We start from the raw sequence: 21,073 nt of genomic DNA on the forward strand, positions 1-21,073 counted from the left end.
GACTTCATTCTTTTTGATTACTGAGGAATATTCCATTATACATATTCCATTATACACACATACCATATCGTTATCCATTCATCAGTTGATGGACATTTGGGCTCTTTCCATGATTTGGCTATTTTTGATGGCACTGCTGTAAATATTGGGGTGCATGTGCCCCTTTGAATCAGCGTTTTTGTATCCTTTGGATAGATGCCTAGTAGTGCAGTTGCTGAGACTCAGGGTAGTTCTATTTTTAACTTTTTGAGGAGCCTCCATACTGTTTTCCAGAGTGGCTGCACCAGTTTGCACTGCCACCAACATGTATGGTTTAAAAATTAAAATAGTAAAATAAAGCATATAACTAAAATTGAGGCAACACAGTTTGTCCCAAGGGGCAACTGCTCTCAACTCTCAGCTTTCCTCTGGGATTTAATCTTCCCATCTCCCCCAAAATGCTTACAATGCTGTTTTTTTTTTTTAATTTCTCAATCATAGACATTATATTTTTACTACCTTTGGGTCAGGACTTCGTCTCTTGTTCTCTTCTCTTTCTTTACACATTTCACTTTTCCCATCTTACCACTAGGGCTTTATCACCATTTTTCATTAAAGCAGTATTTATTGTATGCATTATTAGGACTATATATAATATGCATTATTAGGACTAAATAATAACTATATATTAGGACTGTTTTTAATTTTTTTTTTAACGTTTATTTATTTTTGAGACAGAGAGAGACAGAGCATGAACGGGGGAGGGTCAGAGAGAGAGGGAGACACAGAATCTGAAAGAGGGTCCAGGCTCTGAGCTGTCAGCACAGAGCCCGACGCAGGGCTCGAACTCACAGACCGCGAAATCATGACCCGAGCCGAAGTCGGGCGCTTAACCGACTGAGCCACCCAGGCGCCCCATAAATACTGTTTTTAACTGAACCAAGAGTAAACCATGATTATGCTTTTTTTCGTGTACAACTTTTTATTTTCCAGGGAGTTAATAACTGCCTCTTTTTTTTCTCCTCCTAGTTTTATTATTTTTTTTATTATTGTTTAAATTTTTATTACACTTATTCATTTTTGAGAGACAAAGAGAGACAGAGCACAAGTGGGGGAGGGGCAGAGAGAGAGGGAGACACAGAATCCCAAGCAGGCTCCAGGCTCAGAGCTGTCAGCACAGAGCCCGATGCGGGGCTTGAACTCAAAAACCACGAGATCATGACCTGAGCTGAAGCCGGACACTTAACCAACTGAGCCTCCCAGGTGCCCCTCCTCTTAGTTTTAAATGTTCCTATCACTAATTGATTTTTTACTCAGTTCTCCAACAAAAGAGGAAAATGGTCAAGCATAAAAAAATTTTTCTTACTTTTTTTTTCTTTCCGTTTGTCTCCTTCTTTCTTATTGTCTTTTTTTTTTTTTTTCTCTCTCTGCGTTCCTCCCACCCCCTCCCTTTTCTCCTATAGTGATTCATCTTAAGCTTCAGTCTGGATTGATTGCTCCTGGAGTTTCCTGTGCAGCAGTCATTCTAAATTTTAAGTTCACTATGATTCTGGGAATTTGTTTTTTCTCTCCTTTGTTGGATTCTTTATTTCCAAGGTCTAACATCTTCCTCTTTTTTTTTTTTTTTTTTTTTTTGGTTTATTTTTTCCAACAGTTTCTGGAAGAGGAGAGACCATTGGGAGATAAATTTGCATGTCTGAAAGTGTATTTATTCTATTTCACATTTGATTAATAATTGGACTGGTGTGGACTTCTGGTTGAGGTGGGTTTTCTTCTGAATTTTGAAAGGATGGTTCCATTGTCCTCGAAGTTTCCCATTTTAATTTCAGAAAATGAGATGTCATTCTAATTCCTGATCCTTTTATGTGACATTTTTATCCTGGGAAATTCTGTGTTCTCCAATTTTATGATATGCCTTGGTATGAGTGGTTTTTTTGTTCAGTGGACACTGATTTGGGTTCTTTTAATTGGAAATTCATGTCCAATTCTGAGAAATTTTTGTTTTGTGTTCTATATGTCCAATTCTTTTCTTCCCATGTTTTTCTCTTTTTTCTCTTTATGGAACTTCTGTTACCTAAATGATGAATGTGTTAGATTGAGCCTTGTTTTCCTTATCATTTCTGTTCTGTTTATCATCTCTTTTTATTTCAATGATCTTTTTGTTTTAGTTTCTTTTTTTTTTTTTTTTTTTTTCGACGTTTATTTATTTTTGGGACAGAGAGAGAGACTGAGCATGAACGGGGGAGGGGCAGAGAGAGAGGGAGACACAGAATCGGAAACAGGCTCCAGGCTCTGAGCCATCAGCCCAGAGCCCGACGCGGGGCTCGAACTCACGGACCGCGAGATCGTGACCTGGCTGAAGTCGGACGCTTAACCGACTGCGCCACCCAGGCGCCCCTTGTTTTAGTTTCTTAGATATTTTCTCAATTTTATCTTCTAACCTTTCTTTTGATTTTTAAAATTTTGTTCGCTTTTAATTTCTAAGTTTTTCTTGATTTCTAATTAATCTTCTTCTGTAGCTTCCTATTGTTACAAGGATACAGTACTTTCTTCTCTGAAGATAGTGTGATTTTGTTTGTTTCTTAGCTCCTTGTATTGTTTCTGTCCTTTGAATTCCTCTTTCAGTTCTTTGTTTTTTTTTTTTTTTAATATGAAATTTATTGTCAAATTGGTTTCCATACAACACCCAGTGCTCATCCCAACAGGTGCCCTACTCGATACCCATCACCCACCCTCCCCTCCCTCCCACCCCCCATCAACCCTCAGATTGTTCTCAGGTTTTAATAGTCTCTTATGGTTTGGCTCCCTCCCTCTCTAACTGTTTTTTTTTTTTCCCTCCCACCCCCCCCACCATGGTCTTCTGTTAAGTTTCTCAGGATCCACATAAGAGTGAAAACATATATAGTATTCCATTGTGTATATAAGCCACAATTTCTTTATCCATTCATCAGTTGATGGACATTTAGGCTCTTTATAATTTGGCTATTGTTAAAAGTGATGCTGTAAACATTGGGGTACAAGTGCCCCTATGCATCAGCACTCCTGTATCCCTTGGGTAAATTCCTAGCGGTGCTATTGCTGGGTCATGGGGTAGTTCTATTTTTAATTTTTTGAGGAACCTCCACACTGTTTTCCAGAGCGGCTGCACCAGTTTGCATTCCTACCAGCAGTGCAAGAGGGTTCCTGTTTCTCCACATCCTCTCCAGCATCTATAGTCTCCTGATTTGTTCATTTTAGCCGCTCTGACTGGCGTGGGGTGGTATCTCAGTGTGGTTTTGATTTGTATCTCCCTGATGAGGAGTGACGTTGAGCATCTTTTCATGTGCCTATTGGCCATCTGGATGTCTTCTTTAGAGAAGTGTCTATTCATCTTTTCTGCCCATTTCTTTACTGGGTTATTTGTTTTTTGGGTGTGGAGTTTGGTGAGTTCTTTATAGATTTTGGATACTAGCCCTTTGTCGGATAGGTCACTTGCAAATATCTTTTTCCATTCTGTTGGATCCTAAACCAGACAGAGACCCAGCAAAAAAGAGAACTACAGGCCAATATCCCTGATGAATATGGATGTAAAAATTCTCAGTAAAATACTAGCAAATCAAATTCAACAGCATATAAAAAGAATTATTCACCATGATCAAGTGGGATTCATTCCTGGGCTGCAAGGCTGGTTCAACATTCACAAATTAATCAATGTGATACATCACATTAATAAAAGAAAAGAAAAGAAAAGAACCATATGATCCTGTCAATTGATGCAGAAAAAGCATTTGACAAAATTCAGCATCCTTTCTCAATAAAAAACCCTCAAGAAAGTCGGGATAGAAGGGACATACTTAAACATCATAAAAGACATTTATGAAAAGCCCACGGCTAATATCATCCTCAATGGGGAAAAACTGAGAACTTTCCCCCTAAGATCAGGAACACGACAGGGATGTCCACTCTTACCGCTATTGTTTAACATAGTGTTGGAAGTTCTAGCATCAGCAATCAGACAACAAAAGGAAATCAAAGGCATCAAAATTAGCAGAGATGAAGTCAAGCTTTCACTTTTTGCAGATGACGTGATATTATACATGGAAAACCCGATAGACTTCACCAAAAGTCTACTAGAACTGATACATGAATTCAGCAAAGTCGCAGGATACAAAATCAGTGTACAGAAATCAGTTGCATTCTTATACACTAATAATGAAACAACAGAAAGACAAAGAAACTGATCCCATTCACAATTGCACCAGGAATCATAAAATACCTAGGAATAAACCTAACCAAAGATGTACAAGATCTGTATGCTGAAAACTATAGAAAGCTTATGAAGGAAATTGAAGAAGATATAAAGAAATGGAAAAGCATTCCGTGCTCATGGATTGGAAGAATAAATATTGTTAAAATGTCAATACTACCCAAAGCAGTCTACACATGCAATGCAATCCCAATCAAAATTGCACCAGCATTCTTCTCGAAGCTAGAACAAGCAATCCTAAAGTTTGTATGGAACCACAAAAGACCCCAAATAGCCAAAGTAATATTGAAGAAGAAAACCAAAGTGGGAGGCGTCACAATCCCAGACTTTAGCCTCTACTACAAAGCTGTAATCATCAAGACAGCATGGTATTGGCACAAAAACAGACACATAGACCAATGGAATAGATAGAGACTCCAGAATTAGACCCACAAACGTATGGCCAACTAATCTTTGACAAAGCAGGAAAGAATATCCAATGGAAAAAAGACAGTCTTTTTAACAAATGATGCTGGGAGAACTGGACAGCAACATGCAGAAGAATGAAACTAGACCACTTTTTTACACCATTCACAAAAATAAACTCACAAGGGATAAAGGACCAGAATGTGAGACAGGAAACCATCAAAACCCTAGAGGAGAAAGCAGGAAAAAACCTCTCTGACTTCAGCCGCAGCAATTTCTTACTTGACACATCTCCAAAGGCAAGGGAATTAAAAGCAAAAATGAACTGTTGGTACCTCATGAAGATAAAAAGCTTCTGCACAGCAAAGGAAACAAGCAACAAAACTCAAAGGCAACCAACGGAATGGGAAAAGATATTTGCAAATGTTTTTTATCTTTCATATTGGAAACTTTCTTCAAATACCTGATGTTTTCAGCAGTCTTCTTTTAAGGGTGAGATTCCAAAAGCTGAACAGAAGCTTTGTGTACATGTGTAAGGCTTATCAACTGGTGGGCTTTACTTAGGTTAAGAGGTTGAGGACGCAATTGGTTGCCCAACTGTCAGTATTCATGTGTTATTTCTGTTGAATTCATTCATTGATCCGGAGAATAATCCTTCTGCCTTTGGGGGTGGGAAAGGATATATAATGTTTGGGCTGTAAGTGTTTGGGGAGCTGAATGGGGGATGGGGGGGAAGGAGAGTTTCTCCTTTTTCATTTTATAGATAATCACTTAATTCATAGTTTTCAGTGTGGTGCCTTGCCCTGCCTTCCATGCCTGGGGTCTCTGTGGACTCTCTCAAATTCATTTTCTCCAGAGAATAAACTTCCCTTCTCCTGAAAAGGTGGTGGGGTGGGGGGTGAGGGGTGTGGGGTGGGCGTAGGGTTCGGGAAGGGAGGACTGGGAGAGCGTTGGCCTGCCTTTGCCTCTTAGTTTAAGTGATCTTGGAACCAATGTTCCTTAGGTCTGTTTTCAGAGTCCCTTCTTCCTGGACAGTGGAAAGTTTACCCTTTTTTTTTTTGCTTTGCTTGGTAGTTTGTGTTGCTCTATCTACTTTTTGTTTGTCTTGCTTAAACAGCCCTAAAATTCTCTATATTTTTTACTTAATTTTTTATTTTGACATAATTTCAAACTTAAAGTTCCAGAAATAGTACAGAGTCTCTGTACATGCTACACCATATTTGCCAAATGTTAATATTTTACTATATTCTTTTTTGCCTGTGTATATACATTTGTATATTTATATATATTTTTCCTGAGCCATTTGAAAGCTGCAGATGCAACCCACCTTTACTCCTGAATACTTCTCGTATAGAATCACAGTGCAGTTATCGAAGTCATCTGAAGTAGACATTGATATAATATTTTTACTTAATCTGTAGACCTTATTTAGATTTTGCCATTTTTCCTAAATGTCCATTTTGTAGCAAAAGAAAATTCCAGACCATGCATTGCATGCATATATTAGTTGTCATGTCCCCTTCATCTCCTTACTCTAGAACAATTTCTCAGTCTTTGCCTTGCATGACATTGATGTGATTTAAGAGAACATGGCAGTTATTTTGTAAGATGTCTCTTGATTTGGCTTTGTCTGATAATTTTTGTATCAACTTATGCATTCAATTTAAAATTGTTGAAATTCTGGGGCGCCTGGGTGGCGCAGTCGGTTAAGCGTCCGACTTCAGCCAGGTCACCATCTCGCGGTCCGTGAGTTCGAGCCCCGCGTCGGGCTCTGGGCTGATGGCTCAGAGCCTGGAGCCTGTTTCCGATTCTGTGTCTCCCTCTCTCTCTGCCCCTCCCCCGTTCATGCTCTGTCTCTCTCTGTCCCAAAAATAAATAAACGTTGGAAAAAAAAAATTAAAAAAAAATTGTTGAAATTCAAATTATGCATTTTTTTATAGGAATACTTCAAAAGTAATGTGTTCTCAGTACATCATGATGGTGGACACATTATGTCAGTTTGTCCCGTGACAAGGGATGCTAACTTCAATCACAGGTTTTGGCTGGATTTCTCTAATGCCACATTACTGTTTTGCTCTTACTGTGTCTTGTGGGGAAATGCTTTGAGACCATGTAAATATCCTGCTGCTTCTCAAGCTTTGCAGGCTGGTTGTAGCTCCCACCGGTGACTTCTTGCCTGCATCACTTGTTACAATGGTTGCTAACTGGTGACTCTAATTCCCATTCTCTGTCAGCTTTTGAGAGTGTTTTTGTTTTTGTTTTTTGTTTACCTTTGACCCGAGAGTTCATGTCTTTAATCAGTTTTGGAAAATTCTCCATTGTTTTCTCTCTGAATATTACATATCTGTCATTTTCATTAATCTTTCCTTTTCCTGTTAAATGTATGTCAGACCTCCTTCATCCTGTTGTTATGTCTCTCAGGGTTTTTTTTTTTTTTTTTCCCCTCACGTTTCCACATTCTTATCTCTTTGTACTGCACTCTGGATAATTTTTTCACATTGATTTTGCTATTCCCTTCAGCTGTGACTAATTTTTCACCCATCCATATGAGATTTAAATTTCAGTGGTTATTTTTAGAAACTCTAATTATGTTTCAAGTCTGCCTGGTCTTTTTTTCAGTGTCTTTTTTACAAGATATGTTTATAATTCCTTCTTTTATATCTTTAATTATTTGAGATACTTTATATTTTCCAATTATCCAATTTTTCAGTTTCTTACAGGGTCTGCTCCTATCGTTGGTCTGCTGCCTTGTGCTCTTGTTGCATTGTTTCCTTATATGTTTTATGATTTTGGAATGTGTGTTCACTTATTTTTTAATGTTTATTTTGAGAGAGAGAGAGAGAGAGACAGAATGCAAGCCAGGGAGGGACAGAGAGAGAGAGAGAGAGAGACAGGGAGAGACAGAATGCAAGCCAGGGAGGGACAGAGAGAGAGAGAGAGACAGAATGCAAGCCAGGGAGGGACAGAGAGAGAGAGAGAGACAGAATGCAAGCCAGGGAAGGAGGGACAGAGAGAGAGAGAGAGAGAGAGAGAGAGAGAGAGAGAGAGAATGCAAGCCAGGGAGGGACAGAGAGAGAGAGAGAGAGAGAGAGAGGGAGAGGGAGAGGGAGAGGGAATCCCAAGTAGACTCCATGCTGTCGGCACAGCAGAACCCGATGCGAGGCTCAATCTCACAACTGTGAGGATATGACCTGAGCTAAAATCAAGAGCCAGATGCTTGACCAACTGAGCCACCCAGGCACCCTCTGAGTTCATCTTCAGTAAGGTTTTCTGTGGTAGTCTTTGCCACCTAGGCTAAGGGGGTGTCACTCTAGAGGGTTGGTTTGTTCTTGTTTGTCTGTTTTGGCTTCTGCTGGCTATTCCAGAGGTATCCTGGAGATAAATCAGTTTTTTACATTAATTTCTCAGTAGGAGGTTTCCATACGGCAGATACAGATTTCGTTTAACCCCCAAACCTGTATGAGGGCTGGCCTCTGTTAAAGCACCCCAACCTAAACTCAGGTTTTTTTTTTAATTAAAAAAATTTTTGTTTTAATGTTTATTTTTGAGAGACAGAGCATGAGCAGGGGAGGGGCAGAGAGAGAGGGAGACACGGAATCCCAAACAGGCTCCAGGCTCTGAGCTGTCAGCACAGAGTCTGGTGCAGGGCTCGAACCCACAGACCACAAGATAATGACCTGAGCCCAAGTCAGACACTTAACTGACTGAGCCACCCAGGCACACGCCCCCCCCCCCCCCGCAATTTTTTTAATGTTTATTTATTTTTGAGAGAGAGAGAGACAGAACAAGTGGGGATAGGTCAGAGAGAGAGAGGGAGACACAGAATCGGAAGGCTCCAGGCTCCAAGTTGTCAGTACAGACCCCTATGCGGGGCTTGAGCCCACAAACCCTGAGATCATGACCTGAGCTGAAGTCAGACTGAGCCACCCAGATGCCCCCAAAAAGAAGTGTTTTTTATTGCCTCTATCTACTAGGGAATGACCTTCTGGGCCACCTTTTTGTTGATTGTGCAGGCCTTGAGGGATTCTGCCTTTGTGTGTCTGTCCCGCTTCTAGTTCCCTCACTTCCTGTGCCCAAAGACATCGTCCCTCTGCCAGCATGGACATTACACCCGAAGTCACTAAGCCCAGCAACTACCTCTGCCCTCCACAGGGTGCCAGAGTGCCAACCACCCCCTGTGCTCTCAGCCCCCAAATGCGGCTTTTTCTTCATTTTTGGTGCCTGGGACTTTCGCTTCCTGTGACCTCAGCTAGGCATTTAAAAGGAGTTTTGTTATATTTTATCCTACATTTCCGTGTATCGTTTAGCAAGAGACTTCATCTGTGTCGCCTCCCAAAACGTGTTGAATTCTTGTCCACTGTTGTCGCCTTGCCCGTTCTTTCTGCCTTTGTAGGTTCATGCCTTTTCTTTCTCCAGGAGGAAGCCGAGATAAAACAGAGTAGACAAAACATACGCCTTATTGGAATTCCAGAGAAATGAAGAATTAAGAAATGACTGCATTTTAGAGGTTGCTCTTTCCACATTGTATCAACTTAACTGGTGGCATTATACTCCTGTCAGCTCAGAACCACACAAGGCTTTGGTTTTCTTGCTCGTAACTGTGCTGGTGTTTTGTGCTTAGATGCCACAAGGTGTAACTCTTTTTCAGGAGTTTCTGTTTACTCCACCAGTGAAGTCTTCTCCGTACCATAGCTGGCCTCTTACAGCCAGTGGGCTCAGCAAACCTTTTTATGCCTGGGCCAGAGAATGAACTTCTCTTTCCAACTGTCAGAATATTTCAAGTGCAGGATAGTCAGACGAAATCATGAATTTGTTTTACCTCTCGTGAGAAGTAGCTGTTTCGGCTGCCATTAACATTCTTGAAACACTTTGGATTGTAGATCAGCTTTGTTTATTTGCATCAAATAAATCACTAGTGTTTTCATTAAAACATATCTTCTAAGTGTTTTCAGTACACTTCTTAAGTAACAGATCTGCGGATGGTAATTATGTTCTAAAAATAATCCAGATCTTGTGAACTATGTCAACTAGGTGAACTGTTATTTTTAATATATCAAAGTATGAACCAACAAAATCAATGATGTGTTATTTTTGCCCCATTTAATTGATTAGACAGTGTCTTAAACTATCTTACCATAGATATATTTAGCGAAATTTATTACTTGCAGACTGATATAACTCATGAATTATTAAAAGCATCAGCATATGGAACCCACTCTTTCCTCATTCCAAATTCTTTTAATATGGCTTATGTTGAGCCATTTAACTGGCTTCTATCCATCCCACCGATGGAAGCTGCAGCCAGATGAGGATTCTTATAAATGATTGGCTTCCTTTCCAAGCAAAAGGAGGATGAAATGTCAGCTTTTTCCTCCACTACCTGAAAAGCAATCAGTGGCAACCTTTCCTGGCCTTCTTGACAGTAGTTTGGCTCTATAGAAGAGGGTGGGCATTTAGCCAAATGTGAATTTCAGTGCTATATCAAGAAAAAAGTAGCTAAAACTCAGATAATAGCTGGAATTTGCAGAGAGGCATTCAGATGGGTCTAACCTGTGAGTCTTCAGTAAGCTAACCATAGCTCAGAAATTCCTGAAGTGCGCATTTTAATCCCTTCTTTCCTAGGGATGAGCTGAGTGACCAGAGGTTACCTACCAAATCTGTCTTCCCGGCTGTGTGCGCTCCTCTGTAGGACTGGGTTTAGGGGTACCAACAGCTTCAGAATAGTGTAGCATGGTGACTGATTACCGACGACAAATCAAGACCACTGAAAAGGACTCCAAGGAATCAAACCTTGGAGTTCAAGCCCATTTATTAACTTGAACTTATGCTTTGAAATTTGTTATCCTTATCTGTAAAATGGGGATATTACTTATTTCGCAGGATTATTATGAAATCTTAAATAGTATATGTGGAAGCATTTTGTAAGTGGTGTGGGACTATAAAAAGTAAAGTGTTGTTAACATAAGGCTGCTAGTATAATGCTTTATCACATGGAACAAATTTTAAAATTGTGAAGGACACTGGTGGGGAAAAACTGAAATTCACAGGACAGTGGTTTTTTTGTTTTTTCTTTTTGTTTTTTGTACCCATATAGGCTCTATTATGTTTTTTCTGTTGTTTAATCCTTACAACTCCAAGAGTTAACATTCTGTTAGCTCTGTTCTTACAGACGAAGAAAGTAAAACTTACTTAAGATCTACCTCTCCATCATTCTGTCTTATAAAAGAGGAAATGGAGACTAAAGAAGATTCTCAGTCCATCATTCCATCTATTATAATATACTACTGTATTTTCATAACTGTTTTTATCTTGCACACAAACTTGGCCCCCAAATTAAATAGGAAACACAATAGCAAATAATTAGATTGACAGTCTAAATAGAGACAGACTTCCGTCACTGGCGTTATGATGGATTAGATATGCTCCATGACCCTCCCAACTGAACAAGTAAAATACTGAATGAAATGTCATAAACCAGTTTTAGCGTATTGCTAAGCTGGCATGAAAGTAAGATATTTGTTGACTCACTAAACAAAATGAGGCTGGGTATCCTGGCAGGTGATTGGGAACCAGAGCCAGCTTTGCGTGGACATTTTTGTAATTTGATGACCTGGGGCTTCTGCTATGAAGAATGGGGCAGGGAAGCAGGATGGACAGCCTGTGGCCTATGTAAGTTGGGGAATCTAGAAAGAACTTCCTGGAGAATCCAGGAAATCAAAAGACTATATTTTCAGTTTAAGGGGAAAAGAAGTAGGTCTGGAATGATCCTGCTGTTGAGAACTACAGTTTTAAGCCACCTTCACGTGGTTCGTGGTCCGAATTCATACAATAGGTGTCATCCAAATACACTTTCAGAGAATTTCGTTGGAAGTGGCCCTGAATTGGTAGGGACCAGCAGAAGTAGACAAACCCACTCTTGAGTAATTCATCTTCAATCTGGGTCTCAATTCTTACAAATAAAGTATCTCAGGAAAATCACAGTTACAACCCACAAGACCATAAAGAAGTAAGGCAATATCATGACTGAGAACCAGCAGAAATTCACCTTCAAGGACTCTGATTATGGGATTAGATTATTAGATTCAAAGAAATTGTTGAGGGGCGCCTGAGTGGCTGAGTTGGTTAAGCGTCCGACTTCAGGTGGTGATCTCTTGGTTTATGAATTTGAGCCCCTCATCAGGCTCTATGCTGACAGCTCGGAGCCTGGAGCCTGCTTTGGATTCTGTCTCTCTGTCTCTCTGTCTCTCTGTCTCTCTCTCTCTCTCTGCCCCTCCCCCACTCATGCTCTTTCTCTCAAAAATAAATATTAAAAAAATTAAAAAAAAAAAAAGAAATTGTTGAGATACAACCCAAAGAGACCGAAAAGTGAAGTGAGAGGAATGGTGGAAAGAGGCCCTCTGAAAGGATAATGGCTGAGAACTTTCCGTCATTGTTGAATTCCAGACTTCAGATTCAGGAAGACCTATATATAAATCACGAAGCAGGTGAAACCACAGTACACCAAAGAAACAGAGAAGACCTTAAACTCGTCTGGAAGAAAAAGAGACTGACAGTAGAAATGACTTGCCCCACGCTCCTGTGACCCTGGGTTAGTCTCTCAGAGAGTCGCCCAAGCCTGTTATTCTGGTACACTCAAATGCGGTTAGACTCATTCCAGCTCCACCATAGAAAACGTATTCGGGAGCAAATTGCCCTAAGGAAGTTCTAGGGATGCTAAGTTGGTAATTTACTATCTCCCTTACTTAAGTCTGCTGCACTAAGGGGATTTCTGACCTTTGATTTTCTTCATCTTTCGTGTGTCTGTTTACTGTGAAGTCAGTGAGATTGTAGCCGTCCGTGTTACCTTGTGTTTGTGAACGATCAGTTGTTTTTTGTGGGTGGAATGAATTAAAGGTAGGACGCAGCAAGTAGACTTCAGACCTGTCGCCGAATCTTTTCTCCCTTGATCTAAGAGAGCCGGCCCGAAGACCGCGCTAGGTCTCTGTACTTCTCTGGTTTCCTGAGGCAGCGCATGCCCAGTGGAGTGTGTGCCGCCAGTTGTTGGGGCTGCAGAGGTTTAATGGTTAAGGTAACATGGGCCACATTACTGATTGCCCCTTTCAAATCTCCCAGTAACCATTAACATAAATATCATCTCACCATTTGGGACAGGGGACACCACCCTTATGCACGTTAGTAATGTGATGCTAATGCTTAACCCTTTCCTGGCTCTGTTCGCTTCCGAGGCCTTGCTCTGTATCCTTTAGTAGGAGGGCTCTGTGAACCTCGAGATGAAATGGAAGGGTTAACTCCTTTTGGTTTTGCCCTTTGACCACTTCAGGATGAGAGGCATGATGAAATACTTTTCAAAATCTTCAGTGGAAACACATCATGCATAATTGGAGCAAAAAAGAATAAATCAAAGCTTTTCCCCCCTTTTAGTCTGGTAATTCATAATTGAAACCACATTGAGGTAGGGGCTGATAACTTCAAAACAAGCAGGGAAACTGCCCTTTCTGTCAAGGTAGGGATAGGTAAGGCTCCTCATTACCAAGGGCTCTAAAGCTTCTGTATAACAAGCCTGTCCTCTCCTCCCTTCCTTTCTTTGAATTCTCACTCTTCTGCTCAGCCAGATACCTTGAGTTAAATCAAATCTGGGTTCACTCCAATGTGCTTAGTTCTCTTCTTGTCACATGAATTTATACGTGGTGACATTTAAAAAAAATCTCTGATATGGTGAGTAATAGGAATTAAATTTTGAATCATCCTGCTTCAAGGTTGATTTCTTCTGTCTGGTATTTGGTTGGTTTAGGTTGAAAGAGTCCTTTAGTTAGTAACGGCATATGGTTTTCCTCTCTCTTGATTTTATAATCCTCCGGTAGTGGCAGCAAGAACATTTCAGAATGGTTAGCAAAGGCCATGTACTTGCTCCCTGCCTTCCTCTGCTTTCTGTATGGTAGGTAACCTTGGCTAGAATGGTTTTGGCTAGGCTCATGTCGGGCTACCGTGACCTTTCAACTAAAAAAAAAAAAAAAAAAAGGCAAAATGAGATTGCGGGAGAGGTACAGACAACTTTCCTTGTATGAGATTGCCAAAGGCACACCTAATTTGAGTTTGAATTTCTTTCTTGAAGGGGAAAACCCCTTTGCACTGAAGGGTGACCCTATGCGTCTCTTTCAGGCATCCTGAAAGCCGAGCCCATGACTCTCTCTTGCAGGTTGGTCTGCTCACTGCTCACTCACCAGGGCTTTCCAGAATAAGCAATATGAAAGAACTTTTCCTCAGCTGGTCTTGTGACCTGGCAGTTTTTGTAGCTATTATGGATTACTTTTATGTGATTGCAGTTTAACAATCTGGATTTCTTATTGAAGCTTCTAGAATGAATGGCTGTTGTGGGAGTGAAAGTGAAGTTTGGGAGGAGGGGCGGGAGATGGCCAAGGTATTCTGGCCACATGCCAGTACTCTGCCACAGTGATACATACCTCTCCTCTTGGCTTCTCCTCCCATCTCTGAGTAAACGGTTTCATGGGGGAGATTTGAAGGCGGTGTCGATAGCCCAGATTCTGGCGGTGCCGCTGCGGTAGGTGGGCTTTGCCTTTTCTTCAGGTCACTGTTGCTGGGTGCCTGGTTCCATGCCCTGTCCTGCCATGATGGAGATTTAATCAGGCAACAGAGTTAATTGCCAGCGTTGTTTGCCTTTTCCCTGGCAGAAGTCAGAGTCTTGAGTAAATTATGGAGGTTTAAATTTGCTTGATTTCCTGCAGAAAGTGGGGTCAAGAGGTCCCAGACTGTAGACACTCTCTCTGGTCAGCCAGCAGGGGGTCAGTTCTTAAGGGTATTTCAGAGGAGACTGAATGCCATTCTTGAAATGTCCTTCTCCACCAGTTTTTTTCTCTGGGGGTTAGTTTGTTGACCTTACCCCAGTGGAGCAGAGGGTCTATGTGAAGGCACACACCCCAATTAAAGCCGCCTTTCTCCACGCTGTCCTTGTGCTCCAAAGGCAAATGGGATTATGTTTGAGGAGGAAAAAAGCGATTGGCACAGAAGCCTAGTTGTAGAGCAGCATTTCCTATTTCTGACCTTTTGAAAAAGAACATAAAGGGAGCCATGTTTACTTCTCAGGAAAACAATACTCAGGAAAAGAAAGTTTTGAAAGACATCAACAGAAAGCTAATCATGTGACTTAAAAGACCCTTCCATCATTCCAGGCTTCTGGTGCCATGGCGTTGGCCTGCCCGGCCGGTCCCTCTCGTTTCCGCTCTCCTCCCTTGTCTCCCTGTCTTGTTTGCTACTCAGTTTGCCAGCACGCGCCTGCTTACCCTTGATGACGACGCAGCAGTCCCCTCCTCGTCTCTTCCAGGGAGGCAGAGGCCACTGTATCGGCCTTCACGTTCCCTGCTGCCCCGGACTTGAACACCTTGTGTTGGTACTTGTTATTTTACCTAGCCGTCTTCAACACCAGATTATGAGCATGTCAAGGGGAAGGCCTTGGTTTGTCTTGGCATCTGTAACCTTCTTCTAGGAATATGGGATGTGCTCAGGAAATGTTGACTGAATGAATGAGCATCAGAAATACTATCAGTAGGAACAATCGCTGAATTGCTAACACCAGTATTTGGGCAGGTTGGAAGAATACGGGTAGGGAGAGCCGCACGTTTTTGTGTTTGTTTTAAACTACAGTTCATGGAGCTCTATGCTGAGCCCTCTGCTCAGAGCTTCTGTGCATCATCTCTCTTAGTCATCATCGCCCTAGGAGATGGTACCATCATGGTCCCCATTTTACAGAGGAGGAAATTCATACAGGAGTAGCTTCACGCATCACAAAACTAGTAAATGGCAGGACCTAGATTCAGACTCTCTGCTAAATATCCTTATCCTACACTTCTTTGGAATATTTGGTACAATAAGATTCTTGGTAAGTGCTTTCAAATGAATGAACTAGGTTGGAAATTACTTTAGAACTCATGACGTCACGCATTTGAGTGTATATCAACTCTTCACATCCATACATGAAGAGGACAGAAAGAACATCACCTGGGCCCTGTGGATTTAATGGAATTTAATTTAATCTTACTCATTTTTATTTATTTATTTTTTTTGTATTAATGGGCTTTTTTGGAAGGGCACCTGGGTGGCTCAGATGGTTAAGCATTTGACTTTGGCTCAGGTCAGTTTGTGAGTTTGAGTCCCATTTCCAGCTCTGTGCTATCAGCACAGTGCCCACTTCGGATCCTCTGTCCCTCTCTCTGTCTGCCCCTCCCCGATCCATGCTATCTCTCTCTCTCTCTCTCAAAAATAAACATTAGAAAAAAAAAAAAGAATCAGTAACAAAAAAATGTTTAATGTTTATTTTTGAGAGAGACAGAGAGAGAGAGAGAGAGAGAGAGAGACAGAAAGAGAGAATGTACACGAGCAGGCGAGGGGCAGAGAGAGGGAGAGAAAGAATCCCAAGCAGGCTCTGCACCTTCTGTGTAGAGCCTGAGGCAGGGCTTGATCTAACGAACCATAAGATCATGACCTGAGCTGAAATCAAGAGTTGGCTGCTTAACTGACTGAGCGGCCCAGGTACCCCAACTTACTCATTTTTAAACAGGTTTTCATCGGGTAGCACTAGGCACTATGCTAGGCGCTAGGTGTTAAAACAGCTATGGTTCTTGCTTTCATGGAGCTTTCAAGGTAAAATATAAAGAGTAGGAAGGAAAAGAGGAAACTGTGAAAATAAAAACAGTATATTTGGAGAAGGAGTAGAGGTAGAGAATCTGGATAAACTAGGACCCTAGAGCATGATAAGGTCAAGGTAGAGAGGAAGAAGGATTTCATCTAGACTTCTTGCTGGAAGAGACTTGACAATTGCCATCCCACTTTCAAGACATGTGTAAAGTAAAGCCCAGAGAAATTACTACTCCCACAGGGTCAACCATTGGTTACCATTTATCGAATGCTTGCATGTGTGAGGTACTTCACATATATTAAATATTTACTTTTATTAACAGCCTCTTGGTTGTTAAGAAATGCTAATTAAGAAATGTAAATAATTAACATTGTTAGAAATTATTACTCTTATTATTTCTCATAGCTGGAGAAGTAGTAGTATCATCACAATTATGGAAACTGAGGTGCAAGAGAGGTTAAGTACTTTGCCCCGGTCACACTGCTGCTAAGTGAAAGAATCTAGATTCCTATTAAGGACACACAGTTCCCAAACTGACCCCAAACATGTCGACTCAGGTTTTGAAGTCACCTGCCTCATATAACCCTGGCGGTATATCCTACAGTAAAGCACCAAGCCCGTATCCCAGTAAATACACGCTCGGCCGCTTCTGGGTTAGGTCTGTGCTCATCTCGAGATCTGTATTTCATGGGGAAGTGTTGGTAAGATTTCAGTCCCTATTCTGCTCCTTGGCGTGCTGTCTCCCCTTTAGGCTGCCTCTTCTTTTCTTTCTTTTTTTTTTTTTTTAATGTTTATTTATTCTTGAGAGAGAGCGTGAGAGGCGGAGGGGCAGAGAGAGAAGGAGTCACAGAATCTGAAGCAGGCTCCAGGCTGTGAGCGGTCAGCACAGAGCCCGACGCAGGGCTCGAACTCACGGACTGTGAGATCATGACCTGAGCTGAAGTCGGACGCTTAACCGACTGAGCCACCCAGGCGCCCCTAGGCTGCCTCTTCTGCTTCCGCCTTCTCAAGCCTTACCTGGTGTGCAAGTGAGTAGTGTGGAAAAGTAGAACACCAAGACAAGTTACCGTCGGGTCCTACCCACCCCCTTCCCCGCCTCTCCCCCTCCCCTTCCACCGCCCTCCACTTCCCAAATGGAGCTGGCCAAGGGGATGAGACCCGATCTGTCGTCTTGCCAGACTCTGGTTCCTTCTCCTGGCAGTGCCTTGAAATCAGAGCTGTGATGCCCTTCAGGGGGTGCCTCAGTTTAAATTCCAAGGGATTCGTTTTCCGAAACCAAGCTTCGCATCTCTCAGGGAACTTTCCTCTCCTTTTAATGTCATACAGGCGTTCGAGTGTGCTAGCATGCCCCACTTCTCCCAAGAACAGACCTCATTTTGTTGGGGTTTTAATAGTTTTTCCTTCTGTGTTAGAGATGTATTTACCTTTTTTAATTTATGTGTTTCCTCTGTGTCAGTGTTACATATTTATTCCACGTACCTTTGGAAATCGTAGAGTTTGGGGTGGGCTCTTGCCCACATGTGATTATCAAGGATAAAGAACTTCCAGCATTTTTGTCTCAGAGAAGAGTTAGAAGTAATAAACTCTGGTGCTCCCCACAGTTCCACTTTCTAGAGTCTATAAAATGGTGATGCCTGCCTTGGACTCGGAGGAGGAGGGCATGGGGAAGGGCCGTGAACCTCCACCATCCAGTGTTCTGGAGCTAGACAGCTTACACATTGTGTAACCTTGAGCACCTAGCATCATTCCCTCCCCTCCCCTCCCCTCCCCTCCCCTCCCCTCCCCTCCCCTCCCTCCTTTCTTTCTTTCTTTCTTTCTTTCTTTCTTTCTTTCTTTCTTTCTTTCTTTCTGGTAAAGCAAATGATTAGACATCATTCACTATTTTTAATCTTATAGTTTCATCATCTGCAAAATAGGAATAACTGTGTCTACCAGGGGGTTGTTGTGAGTGAAACTCAAGTGAGATAATACGTGTAAAGCCCAGTGCCTAGCCCTTAGTAAATACTCGGTAAATCTTTCATCACACATTACATTATTTTACACCCTTCTTCAAAAAATCTGTTTTTCTGCCTTTTCCATTTAAAGTGGTGCTTTTCAAGCGTAAGAGAGTATTGTGTTGGTAGGAGTAAATGAGTGGGTTGGGATGGTGATGGCAGAGAGGCCATGCACCTTCAGGATTAGTTGTGACTTAAGCATAAGCTACTTACTGACCAGTTTCCATAAAAGTCAGGAGGTTAAAAGAATAAGATTTGGGGTCGAAAAGTAAAAGGGGTTCCTACAAATGTGATGAGATGCTAGGGTACCAGTGCTAAAGTCCAGGCACCTTCTTAAGACTGCAGCTTAATGTCAGAGCATGAGGTCATAGACACAGAAAGTCCGCATTGAGCAGATAGCCTTTCCTATTGTGTCTCGTGGCTGTGAAATCTAATTATGGCCTGTTGTGGACGTTCTGGCTTTAATATCCTGATTACATTAGGACTCCTGGAATCCCATTCAGTCTCTGTGAGTTCCCATCCCATGTGTATTCCATGTGTTTGTGTACATTTCCTGTCCCACACTGTTACATCTGGCAAACAGCTGTTGTCCTCTACGTGGTGATGGGTGTCCATCAGTGATAAGGATGAGGTTGAAGGGGAACCTTGGGAATGCCAGAGTAGGAGAGATGCTAGGGAAGTGTAAGCGGCCAGAATAACAGGACATTTCATGTTCAGCCACCTTCTGACAGAGATGAAGTCTGGTCCTGGACTTTTCACATAATATGAATGTGAATGTAATTAATGCCACTGAACTGTACCCTTAAAAATGGTTAAAATGCTGATTTCATGTTATATTTGACCATGGTTTAAAAAAATTAATGTACCAAAAACCATTTTATGCTTTAAATGAGTGGGTTGTATATTATATTAATTATATCTCACAAAAGCTGTTTAAAAATATAAAGTTGTTTTAACAATCTTATTATCAGTACAAAAATATTTTTGCTTATATTACTGTATCAAAAGTTACTTAATGTTTTAATGGTAGCAAAGAATTTGAATTTCCGTCAGTACTTTTTAAACCTTATTTTGAGAAAATTTCAAACCTACAGAGAAATTGAAAGAATTGTACAGTGAACTCACACCTAGAACTCCTTGCCAGGATTTATGCATTTTATGTATTCACACTCTTTATTCCCAGTGTCAGAAGTGATGTGCTTTGATATATTTTATTTTGTTTTGCTTTTTGTTTTTGTTTTTCTTTTTTTTTTTTCAACATTTATTTTTTTTTTTTTTTGGGACAGAGAGAGACAGAGCATGAACGGGGGAGGGGCAGAGAGAGAGGGAGACGCAGAATTGGAAACAGGCTCCAGGCTCTGAGCCATCAGCCCAGAGCCCGACGCGGGGCTCGAACTCACGGACCGCGAGATCGTGACCTGGCTGAAGTCGGACGCTTAACCGACTGCGCCACCCAGGCGCCCCTTTTTTTTCAAATTCAATGTGCTGATTACTTCTTGGGCCCTTTCAATTTGAAAACTCATGTCTCTTCTACTGTTCTGAGAACTTATTTCTTTGGTAATTTTGTTTCTTCTGTATTCTGTGTTTTCTTTTTCAGGAACCTGTTAGATGGATGTTGGACCTCCTGGATTTTCTCATCTTTTTTGTCCTGTTTTTTATCTCTGCCCTTTTTGTTCACTAGATTGGAATATGTTGCCTTTTTCTTTCAATCCTGCTTTTAAAAAAAATTAAGCTATATTTTTAATGTTCAAGTATTCTTTCCTGTTCTTTGATAGATCTTTTTAAATAAAAATAGCAATTTATTCTTATTTCATGGATGAAAAATTCTCTTCCTGAGGATATAATTTATTGATGTTGTTTTAATATCCTTCTGCTTTTCTATTGTCTCTGTTTCCCCTGAGTTCCTGCTTTTCTATTCGTTCATTTGGTTTCTGTCATTATGCGGAAGATATTGTTGGAACGGCTGTGATTCTAGGATCTGTTCATAATTACCAGGGACGCACTGAAAACCTGACCGGAAGGAAGCTCTGTGTGTGAGGGCATGCCTACTTCCTGGAGGGTTGTGAGATGGTAGAGGGACAAGTGGGCTCCATGGCCGCCAGCGTTTGGGGAGCTGGAGAGCAAGAAGGCTGTGGGGCTCATCCCTCAGGACGTAGACTGGCACCTGCATTTTCCTCCCAAAGGTGTCCACATTTCCATACCCAGAGCTTCAGTTCCCCAGAGAATATACCTCCCTCCCCCTGCAGGGGTGGGCAAGAAGAGGAGTCTTCTGGCTGAGTGGCTGGGTGAAGGGAAGTTTTGTGGATCTGGGTCTTTTTTTGCTCCTTACACATATTTTTAACCAGTCTTCCTGTTTTCAGCCCTGCCCCTCCTCTTACCCCACAAGGTTCCTGCTGAACTCCATTCTGAGCCTTTGGGGGCTGAGCAGTTTGGACTGGTTTGCCTTCGTGGGCCCCCCCCTGTGTAGGCACTTCGCTTCCACTCTCATTCTCCTGCCGCGTTACCATTTCACCCTTCCAGTCTTTCAGAAACCCGTCCCTGCTGCTCATCAGCCGTTGTGGCCTCTCTCATTTCACTGTCGTCGTCCATTTCTATTTCCGATCTACGGTCACTTCAGTGGACTTGAGGAGAGAATGGAGATAATGCATGTATTTCATCTGCTGGGTTTAACTAGCAATCTCTTCTGGGCTACAGACATTCTCTCCTCCTGTTTTAGTGGCATCAGAGCTAACGCTAATTAAAGAGAGTCCGTACAAAAGCTCTTGGGCTGGTCACGGTGACAGCCACCCGATCTCCCAC

General features: G+C 41.7%; 1 protein-coding gene across 3 annotated transcripts in view; it reads left to right on the forward strand.

The window, feature by feature from the left end:
• Positions 1 to 21,073, forward strand: part of EXT2 (exostosin glycosyltransferase 2) — a 147,768-nt gene that overhangs the window by 79,425 nt on the left and 47,270 nt on the right. The window lies entirely within an intron of this gene.

This window comes from Leopardus geoffroyi, chromosome D1 (assembly GCF_018350155.1).
Source record: "Leopardus geoffroyi isolate Oge1 chromosome D1, O.geoffroyi_Oge1_pat1.0, whole genome shotgun sequence".
Taxonomy (NCBI): domain Eukaryota; kingdom Metazoa; phylum Chordata; class Mammalia; order Carnivora; family Felidae; genus Leopardus; species Leopardus geoffroyi.